Source organism: Salvelinus alpinus, chromosome 10 (assembly GCF_045679555.1).
Source record: "Salvelinus alpinus chromosome 10, SLU_Salpinus.1, whole genome shotgun sequence".
Lineage (NCBI taxonomy): Eukaryota > Metazoa > Chordata > Actinopteri > Salmoniformes > Salmonidae > Salvelinus > Salvelinus alpinus.
Genome location: NC_092095.1, coordinates 44561676 through 44575357, shown reverse-complemented (window position 1 = coordinate 44575357; position 13682 = coordinate 44561676). Strand labels below are relative to the sequence as shown.

At 38.6% G+C, this 13682-nt stretch overlaps 1 long non-coding RNA gene across 1 annotated transcript; it reads right to left on the bottom strand.

Annotated features, from left to right (window-relative positions):
- Positions 1–11860: 11860 nt before the first annotated feature.
- LOC139532082 (uncharacterized) lies at positions 11861–12842 on the bottom strand. Its single transcript, XR_011666493.1, has 2 exons — positions 12756–12842; positions 11861–12312 (listed from the first exon to the last, which is right to left on the bottom strand). It is a non-coding gene; the product is annotated as an uncharacterized lncRNA (long non-coding RNA).
- Positions 12843–13682: the final 840 nt, after the last annotated feature.

Genomic DNA, 13682 nt, shown 5'->3' with positions numbered 1-13682 from the left:
GACCAGGTGGACTGTTCGTCGCTGTCATGTTCTGCCTCTGTTCTGTCAGACAGATGAACTCTGCCTAGAAGGCCAGCACGTCATTTCCGGTCACAACTTGTAGAGTTGTTTACGTGCTACTGTGCATTTTGTTGATAACCTTACTTTGCTACCTGATAACTTTACGGTTTTTACTTTTTAATTACCGTTTATATTTTTAGTTTTTCCCCTCGCTCGACTTTTTTTAATTCAACTTTTTCACTCCGGACGCTTTATCTGGACGTGGTTCGTCAGGACCTTCACCAGCCGAAGCTAAGTAGTAACATTAACATGATGCCTTCTAATTGCAGTCGCTGTACTCATAATATACAGGAGAACGATCGCCTTACGGCGATGATAGCTGAGCTGCAAGCCCAGCTTCAGACGCAATCGTTAGGCAAGGGTAATTTCAGTGTAGGAAAGGATGAAACAGCGTCTGTGCCACCAGTAAGTACAGACAGTAGTATAAATCCCCTCGCACAGTCCCCGCAGCCAGACAACTTTCTCATGGTTTCTGAAGGGAAATGCTGTAGGAATGCTCAACCGGTGTCACTCATTCAGCCTACAGAAACTTTCAACAGGTTCTCCCCATTAACCTCTTTGGGCTGCAGGGGCAGTATTGAGTAGCCTGGATAAAATGTGCCCATTTCAAACGGCCTCGTACTCAATTCTTGCTCGTACAATATGCATATTATTATTACTATTGGATAGAAAACACTCTCTAGTTTCTAAAACCGTTTGAATTTTGTCTGTGAGTAAAAGAGAACTCATTTGGCAGCACACTTTCTGACCAGGAAGTGGAAAGTCTGAAATCGATGCTGTGTTCAAGGGCCTGCCTATAAATGGGCATGATACGTATGAATATACTTGCACGTCATACACCTTCCCCTAGATGTCAAGAGGAAGTGAGAGGAGAAATATGTTGATTATCTTGGTCTGAGATGGAATGCATCCTCTTGGAATGAAGTGTCACCCATTTTCGGTTTTCTGGAAGGCGCGTGGAGGGACCTGTAATTGCCTTCTGAAAAGCTGTCGTTAAAGGCGAATACTATCTCCGGCTTTGATTTTATTTGATACATGTCACAATATCATCGTAAAGTATGTTTTTTCAATATAGTTTTATTAGATTATTGAATTTTTTTCGGGACGTTATGCGTGTTGCTTTGTCTGCATATGTTCAGGAAGGATAGCTTCGCGCCACTTGGCCAGTGTGCTTGCTAATTCAAGAGGGAAAAACGACGTTCTGATACCAAACAAAGACGGTTCTGGACAAAGGACCCCTTGTACAACATTCTGATGGAAGATCAGCAAAAGTAGGACCCATTTTGTGATGCTATTTCATATATCTGTCGAACTGTGTACTAGTAGTTTTGCGCACAGAATTTGGCCACTCTCTCGCTAATACATAAGCCTTATGTCGTAATGAAGATATTTTTAGAATTCTAACACTGCGATTGCATTAATAACTAGTGTATCTATTGTGTATCTATCATTTCCTATACAACATGTATTTTTGTAATGTTTATGAATAGCTATTTGGTCAGAATAGGTGAGAGTCTAATAGAAATATCCGCACATTCTGGGAAAAAGATGCTACGTTAGCATAATGGATAACCACTGATTTCAGCTCTAAATATGCACATTTTCGAACAAAACATAAGTGTATGTATAACCTGATGTTATAGGACTGTCATCTGAGGAAGGTTTATGAAGGTTAGTGAAAATTAATATCTTTTGCTGGTTTATTCGCTAACGCTAACGTGCCTATTGCTATCGCTAACGTGCCTTGATGAATGAATGCGGTTGTGTGGTAGGCTATTGTAGTAAGCTAATATAATGCTATATTGTGTTTTCGCTGTAAAACACTTAAAAAATCGGAAATATTGGCTGGATTCACAAGATGTTTGTCTTTCATTTGCTGTACACCATGTATTTTTCATAAATGTTTTATGAGGAGTATTTAGGTATTTCACGTTGCTCTCTGTAGTTATTCTAGCTGCTTTGGTGATATTTGTGATTGTAGCTGCAATGTAAAACTATGATTTATACCTGAAATATGCAAATTTTTCGAACAAAACATAGATTTATTGTATAACATGTTATAAGACTGTCATCTGATGAAGTTGTTTCTTGGTTAGTGACTAATTATATCTTTATTTGGTCGAATTTGTGATAGCTACCTATGCTGTGTAAAATTGTGAAAATATGCGGTTGAGTCTTTTGCTATTGTGGTTAGCTAATAGAAATACATATTGTGTTTTCGCTGTAAAACATTTTAAAAATCGGAAATGATGGCTGGATTCACAAGATGTGTATCTTTTATTTGGTGTCTTGGACTTGTGATTTCATGATATTTATATGCTAGTATTTGCGCTATGCTAAGCTATGCTAGTCAGCTTTTTTACTGATGAGGATGCTCCCAGATCCGGGATGGTAACTCGTGAGAAGTTAATGCAAATTAGTGCTAGTTTGACCACCAGAGGGCATCTTTGAGAAGCATTTGATACTCTTCCATATCGGTATTACCAGAGAATTTAGAACCTTTTTGTAATAACATATGTATATGGGATTGATTTTAAGAAATTTGGCTTAATAAATTTGATTAATATCATGGTGTTTCTCTTCCGGGAAAACCGAAAAACAAAACCCACAGGGTTTCCGTTAGATGGCATGGAAAATATGGCGCTGTACAACGTGACAGTCGGGAGTAGGCTATAGCATAAGAGGATTCTGAGGATTCTAAATTGTTTGCCTTCATAAGACAACTTTGTTCCAATATTTCAGTAAAACAATGATATTTATTCCCATAGTGATTCGTTATGGATCCATAACTAAATCAACATCTGCATTTTGAAACCGTATTTTTATAAATATTTTATTAACAAAAGCATAAAGATGCTGATGAAGAAATATAGTACTGTACAGTATATGCTTTTACATTTGGATAATAAAGCATTTAAAGCATTTTGAAGATATAAGCCACCTGCATTTGTTTTTTAGGCTACTATGCAGTCTGACAAGAAAACATAGCTTGCAATACTTACTGTAGTAAAGATTGGAACGTGCCTAATTGTTATGTTCATACAAATATTTACACATGTTAAGTTTTCTGAAAATAAACGCAGTTGACAGTGAGGACGTTTTTTTTGTTGCTGAGTTTATTTACTTGCTTATTGTGTAGTGGAGGATAAAAACTCTATGCCTATGGAGGTGTAGCTGGTTACAGTATGTAGCCAATCTGTGTATGGACCCTAAAACGTTAGGTTCTGAACTAATATTCATACCAATCTATGAACCTCAGATATCATAGATGTTGTATCAAAATCAAGTCTGAATTGCATTAATGAAGCCTATGGATAGAGGAGAATATAATAACTCTATTGTGCCAAGGATGCAAGTCCTATATACAGTTGAAGTCAGAAGTTTACATACACTTAGGTTGGAGTCATTAAAACTTGTTTTTCAACCCCTACACAAATTTCTTTTTAAGAAACTATAGTTTTGGCAAGTGGGTTAGGACATCTACTTTGTGCATGACACAAGTAATTTTTCCAACTATTTTTTACAGACAGATTATTTCACTTATAATTCACGGTATCGCAATTCCAGTGGGTCAGAAGTTTACATACACTAAGTTGACTGTGCCTTTAAACAGCTTGGAAAATTCCAGAAAAATATGTCATGGCTTTAGAAGCTTCTGATAGGCTAATTGACATAATTTGAGTCATTTGGAGGTGTACCTGTGGATGTATTTCAAGGCCTACCTTCAAACTCAGTGTCTCTTTGCTTGACATCATGGGAAAATCAAAAGAAATCAGCCAAGACCTCAGAAAAACATTTGTAGACCACCACAAGTTTAGTTCATCCTTGGGAGCAATTTGCAAATGCCTGAAAGTACCATATTAATCTGCACAAACAATAGTACGCAAGTGTAAACACCATGGGACCGCGCAGCCGTCATACTGCTCAGGAAGAACGCGTTCTGTCTCCTAGAAATGAACGTAATTTGGTGATTTGAAAAGTGTAAATCAATCCCAGAACAACAGCAAAGGACCTTGTGAATATGCTGGACGAAACAGGTACAAAGGTATCTATATCCACAGTAAAACGAGTCCTATATCGACATAAGCTGAAAGGCCGTTCAGCAAGGAAGAAGCCACTGCTCCAAAACCATCATAAAAAGCCAGACTACGGTTTGCAACTGCACATTTAATACACACAGCATACACACAAAGATCAAACTTTTTGGAGAAATGTCCTCTGGTCTGATGAAACAGAAATAGAACTGTTTAGCCATAATGACCATTGTTATGTTCGGAGGAAAAAGGGGGAGGCTTGCAAGCCAAAGTACACCATCCCAACCGTGAAGCACGGGGGTGGCAGCATCATGTTGTGGGGATGGTTTGCTGCAGGAGGGATTGGTGCACTTCACAAAATAGATGGCATCATGAGGAGGAAAATTATGTGGATATATTGAAGCAACATCTCAAGACATCAGTCAGGAAGTTAAAGCTTGGTCGCAAATGGGTCTTCCAAATGGACAATGACCCCAAGCATACTTCCAAAGTTGTGGCAAAATGGCTTAAGGACAACAAAGTCAATGTGTTGGAGTGGCTATCGCAAAGCCCTGACCTCAATCCTATAGAACATTTGTGGACAGAACTGAAAAAGCGTGTGCGAGCAAGGAGGCCTACAAACCTGACTCCGTTACACCAGCTCTGTCAGGAGGAATTCACCCAACTTATTGTGGGAAGCTTGTGGATGGCTACACGAAACGTTTGACCCAAGTTAAACAATTTAAAGGCAATGCTACCAAATACTAATTGAGTGTATGTAAACTTCTGACCCACTGGGAATGTGATGAAAGAAATAAAAGCTGAAATAAATAATTCTCTCTACTATTATTCTGACATTTCACATTCTTAAAATAAAGTGGTGATCCTAACTGACCTAAGACAGGGAATTTTTACTTGGATTAAATGTCAGGAATTGTGAAAAAGCTAGTTTAAATGTATTTGGCTAAGGTGTATGTAAACTTCAGACTTCAACTGTACTTAGTAAAGTTAATACTTATGTAAATGTGATATATCAGTTTTTTATTTTTAATACATTTGCCAACATTCCTGAAAACCTGTTTTTGCTTTGTCATTATGGGGTATTGTGTGTACATTGATGAGTAAAAAAAACTATTTAATCGGTTTTAGAATAAGGCTGTAACGTAACAAAATGTGGAAAAAGTCAAAGGGTCTGAATACTTTCCGAATGCACTATAATGGAGAATTTAAAAATAAAATCACATACACACTATGCGCCCATAGTGTTTTTGAAATACGTTTTTTTATTTTACCTTTATTTAACTTAGCAAGTCAGTTAAGATTATTATAATTTGTTTTACATTGACAGATTACCGGGGAACAGTGGGTTAACCGTCTTGTTCAGGGGCAGAACGACAGATTTTTATCTTGTCAGCTAGGAGATTTGATCCAGCAACCTTTCAGTTACTGTTCCAACGCTCTGAACACTAGGCTACCTGCCACACAGTGTTGGAACTATGGAGAACAGGAGAAATGCTAAATATAGAATAAATCAACTTTAAGGACTTCGTCCCAAATGGTACCCCATTGCCTAAATAGAGCACTACTTTTGACCAGGGCCCATAGGGCGCTGGTTATCAGTAGGGCCCTGGTCAAAAGTAGTGCAATATATAGGGGATATGATTGCATTTGCGACACATTTATAGCCCTCTCATAGAGCCCAGCCCGTCCAGGGCCCAGCCAGGCGGCTTTGGAAAATGCTATGACAGGACTGGCAGGGGATGAAGGGCTGTGGGGTGGAGGGAGGGAGGGAGGGAAGAAGAGAGGGAATGGAGGAGGAAGAGCTACATTTCAGAGGTTTTTCAGACATCATATTTGTCTAACATTTCTACTAATTTATAACAAGTTCAGTCACAGTTCATGAAACACAGCACCTCCATTTACCTCCAGGTTTCTACCCAAACAAGACTCTGCTTATGTTCCACGCTGCATACTGCACAAACACAGAGATCGAGTGAGTGTGTGTGTATGATGCTAAGCAGTGTTGTCCTAGGGGGGAATTCTCTCTCTACGTGTATTCTCACCTTGAACTTGAGCATGAGAATAGCATGCTATTCAACCCACTATTCGTTGCAGGTGAAGATCAAAGAAACCTGTGGCACAGGTGTGTCTACAGATATGCCTTATTCTGACTTTGACATAATTCCATCATAATTATACCACCTTTACGCGCAATGAAACAATGAATATGGTTAAGAAACCTGTCGGTTCCAATTGGAACAACATCTACTTTATTTTTTCCAATATAAATAACACCGGACATGTCTGGACTTTTCACTGTATTTTTTACAATTTGTAAATATTAGCCACCATCCGTAGCCATCGTCAGTTATACCCACACACATTTATAACTTTCACTGACTTTAGTGTTAGTTTCCTTTCATTTTGTTAAATTCCATTACATCGTCCTGAGGATTGCTAGCAATAGTGGATCATATTAGGCTAATATATTACAAATTGTACAATAATTTGCGACATGTATCCTATTTGAAACATTACGGAATGCAGACCATAGGTAGCAATTTAAACCTGGAGCCTGGCGCACGGTTCACGACGACTGGAGCGTTGTTATCATAGATCCATGATTAGTGAGATTTATTCCAATTTACATGGCTTTCTTTCACTGATCCCGAATATTCTGAACTGTTCTCTACATATATTCTAGTGAATCTGTCAAGAAAATTCAAATTAATGGTACAACGAATTTAAAGGGATGGCTTTAGATAAATGTACTGAAAACCCTATTGAATAAAATCTCCACGAGAAGAGAGAGATGTACATTTCCTCAGCGAAAAGAATGTACTGAGCAAATGTTAAATTGGCTTTTAACCAAATTACTGTACGACAGCCCACGAATTCACCCCGCACACCTTAATTGACAAACATACAAACCGAAAGAAAGGCAAAGTCTTCTCATGCTTTGTTGATTTCAAAAAAGTATTTGAATCAATTTGGCATGAGGGTCTGCTATACAAATGATGGAAATTGGTGTTGTGGGAAAAACATGCGACATTATCAAATCCATGTTAAAAATATGGTTAAAATTTGCAACAAAAAAAACACACATTTCTTTCTACAGGACTTAAGCTCCACCCTCCTCAACATATATAACCATGAATTGGCGAGGGCACTAGAACAGTCTGCAACACCCGGCTTCACCCTACTAGAATCTAAAGTCAAATATCTACTGTTTGCTGATGATCTGGTGCTTCTGTCCCCAACCAAGGAGGGCCTACAGCATCACCTAGATCTTCTGCACATTCTGTCAGACCTGGGCCCTGACAGTAAATCTCAGGACCAAAATTATGGTGTTCCAAAAAAGGTCCAGTTGCCAGGACCGCAAATACAAATGATATCTAGACACTGTTGCCCTAGAGCACACAAATAACTATACATACCTAGGCCTAAACATTAGCGCCACAGGTAACTTTCACAAAGCTGTGAATGATCTGAGTGACAAGGCAAGAAGGGCATTCTATGCCATCCAAAGGAACATAAAATTCGACATACCAATTAGGATCTGGCTAAAAATAATTGAATCAGTTATAGAACCCATTCCCCTTTATGTTTGTGAGGTCTGGGGTCCGCTCACCAACCAAGAATTCACAAAATGGGACAAACACCAAATTGAGACTCTGCATGCAGAATTCTGCATAGTAGAACACCAAATAATGTATGCAGAGCAGAATTAGGCCGATACCCGCTAATTATCAAAATCCAGAAAAGAGACATTTAATTCTACAACCACCTAAAAGGAAGCGTTTCCCAAACCTTCCATAACAAAGCCATCACCTACAGAGAGATGAACCTGGATAAGAGTCCCCTAAGCAAGCTGGTCCTGGGGCTCTGTTCACAAACACAAACACACCCTACAGAGCCCCTGGACAGCAACACAATTAAACCCAGCCAAATCATGAGAAAACAAAAAGATAATCACTTGACACAGTGGAAATATATATATTTTTTAAACAGAGCAAACTAGAATGCTATTTGGCCCTAAACAGAGAGTACACAGTGGCAGAATACCTGACCACTGTGACTGACCCAAATTTAAGGAAAACTTTGAATATATACAGACTTGAGAAAGGCCGCCATAGGCAGACCTGGCTCTTTTTATTTTATTTTATTTCACCTTTATTTAACCAGGTAGGTCAGTTGAGAACAAGTTCTCATTTACAACTGCGACCTGGCCAAGATAAAGCAAAGCAGTGCGACAAAAACAACAACACAGAGTTACACATGGGATAAACAAACGTATTGTTAATAACACAATAGAAACATCTGTATACAGTGTTTGCAAATGAAGTAAGGAGGTAAGGCAATAAATAGGCCATATTGGCAAAGTAATTACAATTTAGCAATTAACACTGGAGTGATAGATGTGCAGATGAGGATGTGCTAGAAGAAATACTGATGTGCAAAAGAGCAGAAAAACAAGAAGACAGCTCTCAAGAGAAGACAGGCAATGTGCACACTGCCCACAAAAGGAGGTGGAAACTGAGCTGCGCTTCCTAACCTCCTGCCAAATGCATGACCATATTAGTGACACATATTTCCCTCAGATTTCACAGATCCACAAAGAATTTGAAAACACACCCAATTTTGATAAACTCCCATATCTACTGGGTGAAATACCCCAGTGTGCCATCACAGCAAGATTTGTGACCTGTTGCCACAAGAAAAGGGTAACCAGTGAAGAACAAACACCATTGTAAAAACAACCCATATTTGTGTTTATTTATTTTCCCTTTTGTACTTCAACCATTTGCACATAGTTACAACACTGTGTACAGTGCCTTGCGAAAGTATTCACCCTCCTTGGAATTTGACCTATTTTGTTCCCTTACAACCAGGATATAAAATATATTTTTGGGGGGTTTACATCATTTGATTTACACAACATGCCTACCAATTTGAAGGTGGAAAATATGTTTTATTGTTAAACAAACAAGAAATAAGAAAAATAAACAGAAAACTTGAGCGTGCATAACTTTTCACCCCCCCAAAGTCAATACTCTGTAGGGATATGTCTTTATAAGCTTGGCACATCTAGCCACTCCAGCTCCAGCTCCTTCCAGTTGGATGGGTTCCTGCTGGTGTACAGCAATCTTTAAGTCATACCACAGATTCTCAATTGGATTGAGGTCTGGGCTTTGACTAGTCCATTCCAAAACATTTAAATGTTTCCCCTTATACCACTCAATTGTTGCTTTAACAGTATGCTTAGGGTCATTGTCCTGCTGGAAGGTGAACCTCCATCCCAGTCTCAAATCTCTTGAAGACTGAAACAGGTTTACCTCAAGAATTTCCCTGTATTTAGTGCCATCCATCATTCCTTCAATTCTGACCAGTTTCCCAGTCCCTGCCGATGAAAAACATCGCCACAGCATGATGCTGCCAGCTCCATGCTTCACTGTGGGGATGTTGTTCTCGGGGGGATGAGAGGTGTGGGATTTGTGCCAAACATAGCGTTTTCCTTGATGACCAAAAAGCTTAATTTTAGTCTCATCTGACCAGAGTACCCTCTTCCATATGTTTTGGTAGTCTCCCACATGCCTTTTGGCAAACACCAAATGTGTTTACTTATTTTTTATTTTATGCAATAGCTTTTTCTGATCACTCTTCTGTAAAGCCCAGCTCTGTGGAGTGTACAGCTTAAAGTGGTCCTATGGACAGATTCTCCAATCTCCACTTTGCAACTCCTTCAGGGATGTATTTGGTCTCTTTGTTGCCTCTCTGATTAATGTCCTCTATGCCTGGTCCATGAGTTTTGGTGGGCGGTCCTCTCTTTGCAGGTTTGTTGTGGTGCCATATTCTTTCCATTTTTTAATAATGGATTTAATGATGCTCCATGGGATGTTCAAAGAATCTGATATTTTTTTTTAACCCAGCCCTGATCTATACTTCTCCACAACTTTGTCCCTGACCTGTTTGGGAGAGCTCCTTGGTCTTCATGGTGCTGCTTTCTTGGTGGTGCCCCTTGCTTAGTGTTGTTGCAGACTTTGGGGCCTTTCAGAACAGGTGTATATATACTAAGATCATGTGACAGATCATGTGACACATAGATTGCACACAGGTGGACTTTATTTAGTTAATTATGTGAATTCTGAAGGTAATTTGTTGCATCAGATCTTATTTAGGGGCTTCATAGCGAAGGGGGTGGGTACATATGCATGCACCACTTTTCAGTTTTTAATTTATTAGAATTTTTTTAAACAAGTAATTTTTTTCATTTCACTTTACCAATTTGGACTATTTTGTGTATGTCCATTACATGAAATCCAAATAAAATTCGATTTAAATTACAGGTTGTAATGCAACAAAATAGGAAAAACGCAAGAGGGCTGAATACTTTTGCAAGGCACTGTATAGTCATATTATTACATTTCAAATGTCTTTTTTCTTTTGGAACTTCTGTGAGTGTAATGCTTACTGTTTATTTTTATTGTTTATTTCACTTTTGTTTATAATCTAATTCAATTGTTTTGGCAATGTAAACAATGTTAACCTCCATTAAAAGTTGCGAGCTTGCACTGCGGGACCTAGAGGTACCCAGCATCACGGCTTCAGTGCTCCAGACCACCACAAGGGGGAGATAGAGCAATCATTATGCATTTGGGTCCCAAGGTTTTTATATGACCAATCATATCGAGTGGTTCCAATGACGAATTTTGAAGCGAGCCACGCTTGCCTCGTGGCGTTCTTCAACAAAGATGGCTGATAAAACATTACGGTGGAACCAGATGTAAGTTGTTATAATGGCATAATGAGTCAAGCAAAACATGTACAATTGAGAGGAATATGTTAGTTAACATAGAGACAAACGTTTGTGCATATATTTTTGTCATAAAGTTAATTTACGAAAATCACTATTTAGCAAGTTATCTGACTAGCTAACATTAGCCAGCTAGCTAGTGTTAGGAAAATTAATTTGTAATTCGTGTTGTTTAATGTTTTAGGGACACCTGAGAAAAGACGACAGCCTGGTTTGCTGGTTGTGAAACAGTGGATGTAAAGAGTCTAGCTAGCTAAAGCATTTACTGCAAATTGAATGTGCAATTGTGTAAGCTTGCCTTGCAATGCAGCTGAAGTAACATAGCTAGCTAACTATTTACTTGCTTATTGTGTAGTGGAGGATAAAAATAACTGTATGCCTATGGATGTGTAGCTAGCTACAGTTTGTAGCCGATCTGTGTATGGACCCAAAAACGTTAGGTTCTGAACTAATATTCATACCAATCTATGAACATCAGCTATCATAGTTGTTGTATCAACTTCAAGTCTGAATGGCATTAATGAAGCCTATGGAAAGAGTAGAATATAATAACTTTATTGTGCCAAGGATGCAAGTCCAATATACACATGTACTGTAGTTATTACCACGCAGGAGATTCCTACATTGTAGCCTGTACATTGAATATATTCACTGATCATGTACTCTTCCTTGGCAAATAAAGGTGCGGTTCAGGTATGAATCTCTGAGACATTCTTTTTCAGTCATATCAAACTCCATTATTTGAATGATGCTGTGTCTGCATGTATGTATTACAATTATACACTTCAACAGTGTTTACCACTCCTGCTCCTGGGACATCAATGATTACACATTGTAACTATGCAATAGACTAGAAACATGATTGATTTGTAATTAATATATACAGAAAAAAAACAATGCCTATCTAACTCCATCTGCATTAATCTGAGGACACAGGATAGTATTTCAATTAGATACTTAATTTCAACCAGTGGAGAATGTGAAATGCTTTATTGAAAGAAGTTCATTATCCACGTGTTATAAATACATAAATGGGTTATAATTATGATAATTGTAATATTATAAATACAAGTTCAATCTGTACTTCAATGCACATATGGTGTGCATTATAAAACAAGGAAGAAAGACGAGGTGTCCTCTCTCACATCAAAACATACGTGCAGACGATTGACATAGAGATGATTAAGCCTTATTTTTTTTATTCTAACACGGTCAGACAACTTAAATCAGGAGGTGAAATGCAAAACTGACCTTGGATCATTAACTCTGGGACTACTACATCTCTATCTGTATTTCAATGTAAAGCATCTCTTTAATAATACTTCCTGTTGACCCGACCAAGTGACGTCTCACCTATGATCTTGCTGTGCCCTCTGTGTCAGCCAGTTCAGTTTGGGAGGGGTTCACCGAAACAGCTGATATGACCTAGATGATTTCGGGAGAAGGGGGAGAGGTATGAAGTGAAGAAGAGAGACTGTTATTGTGTGTTTGTGATCTCACCTGGTGTCCACACTAAGTGGCTACAGAGTACTTTATGCTGAAAAACAGACACATGAGGACAAACAATAGAAGATAATGTCAACAGAATATACTGTATGTGACGCAGACACCTATCGGAGTGTACCTGAAACATTTAAATATAGAGGGTTATGTGTCTCACCACTTGGTTATTGCAAGGCTATCCCCCAGGGAAATCATGACTTGACATTAACAGATAGTCCAGTTGAAATTTCTGTGTTCATGTGGTGTAAATCAGAAAATTAGCAGCTGACATCTTAAGGGGTTTTTAATTAATGCATGTGAGACAGGTTCCATATACAACAAGACAGGCAGAGATGGAGAAAATGAACACAAAACAGTTTAATTACCTCTGGTTATGGACCACGGCCTGTTCCTCGGACAGTGAACATCTGGCAGTGTCTACATTTTCAACCCTGTGGTCAGCTCGCTCTCTGAAAGTAATGAAAATAGCTTATTTTTTATAGATAAGAAAACAATAACTGAGATATGACCGTTCAGTCTAAAGCAGCAGATGTCATATTTAGGATATGTCAATACAGCCCAGTGGTGCTTACCTGAGATGTCATCTTCGTAGGTGTCCACTTTGACTTCCTTTGTGTCGAAAAAAAATTGCTTTCAGAACAATTTTTTTAAATTGAAAATAAAAAACGTTTTGCTCTCGACAACAAAAAGACACAAATGTACCTCCATAGCATATAACAATTTGCCTGTGAACAACCACACCTTCATACAAACGTGCTACTGTATGCAGAATTCTTGATGCACAACCGAAGATGCTGCCATATCCTGCCAGCACACCCACAAGCGAGCCACTCAGGAGCAGAATGATGACGCGTGGAAAGAGTAAGAATGAGATGGGAACAGCAATTTGTTGCAAGTTGGGGAGGAGGGCTAATAGCTGAACAATAGACTATTCAATAGACTATTCAACCTTTACTAAAGAATAGTCTAATAGCGGATTTCGGTGTGAAACCCCCCCTCCTATCACAGACCAGATTTGCCCTAACGACCAAGGGGTAGCTTGCTACTCAATGTAATAAAGTAATGACTTTTCAAATAAGTTACCCTTACGAACCACATAGCATATCATTACAGCAGTATGTACCGGTATGTTAGCTAGCTACCTAAAGTTAGTTGTTACACATCAAACTTGACAGTATATTAACTATAGGCTATCTAACTACCCAAAGTATTCTTAGCTTAGCTAAATGGTATAGTCGTTGTGCTTTCTCAATGGACATTTGGGTGCTTTCATAAATTCGCTCTGGCTATCT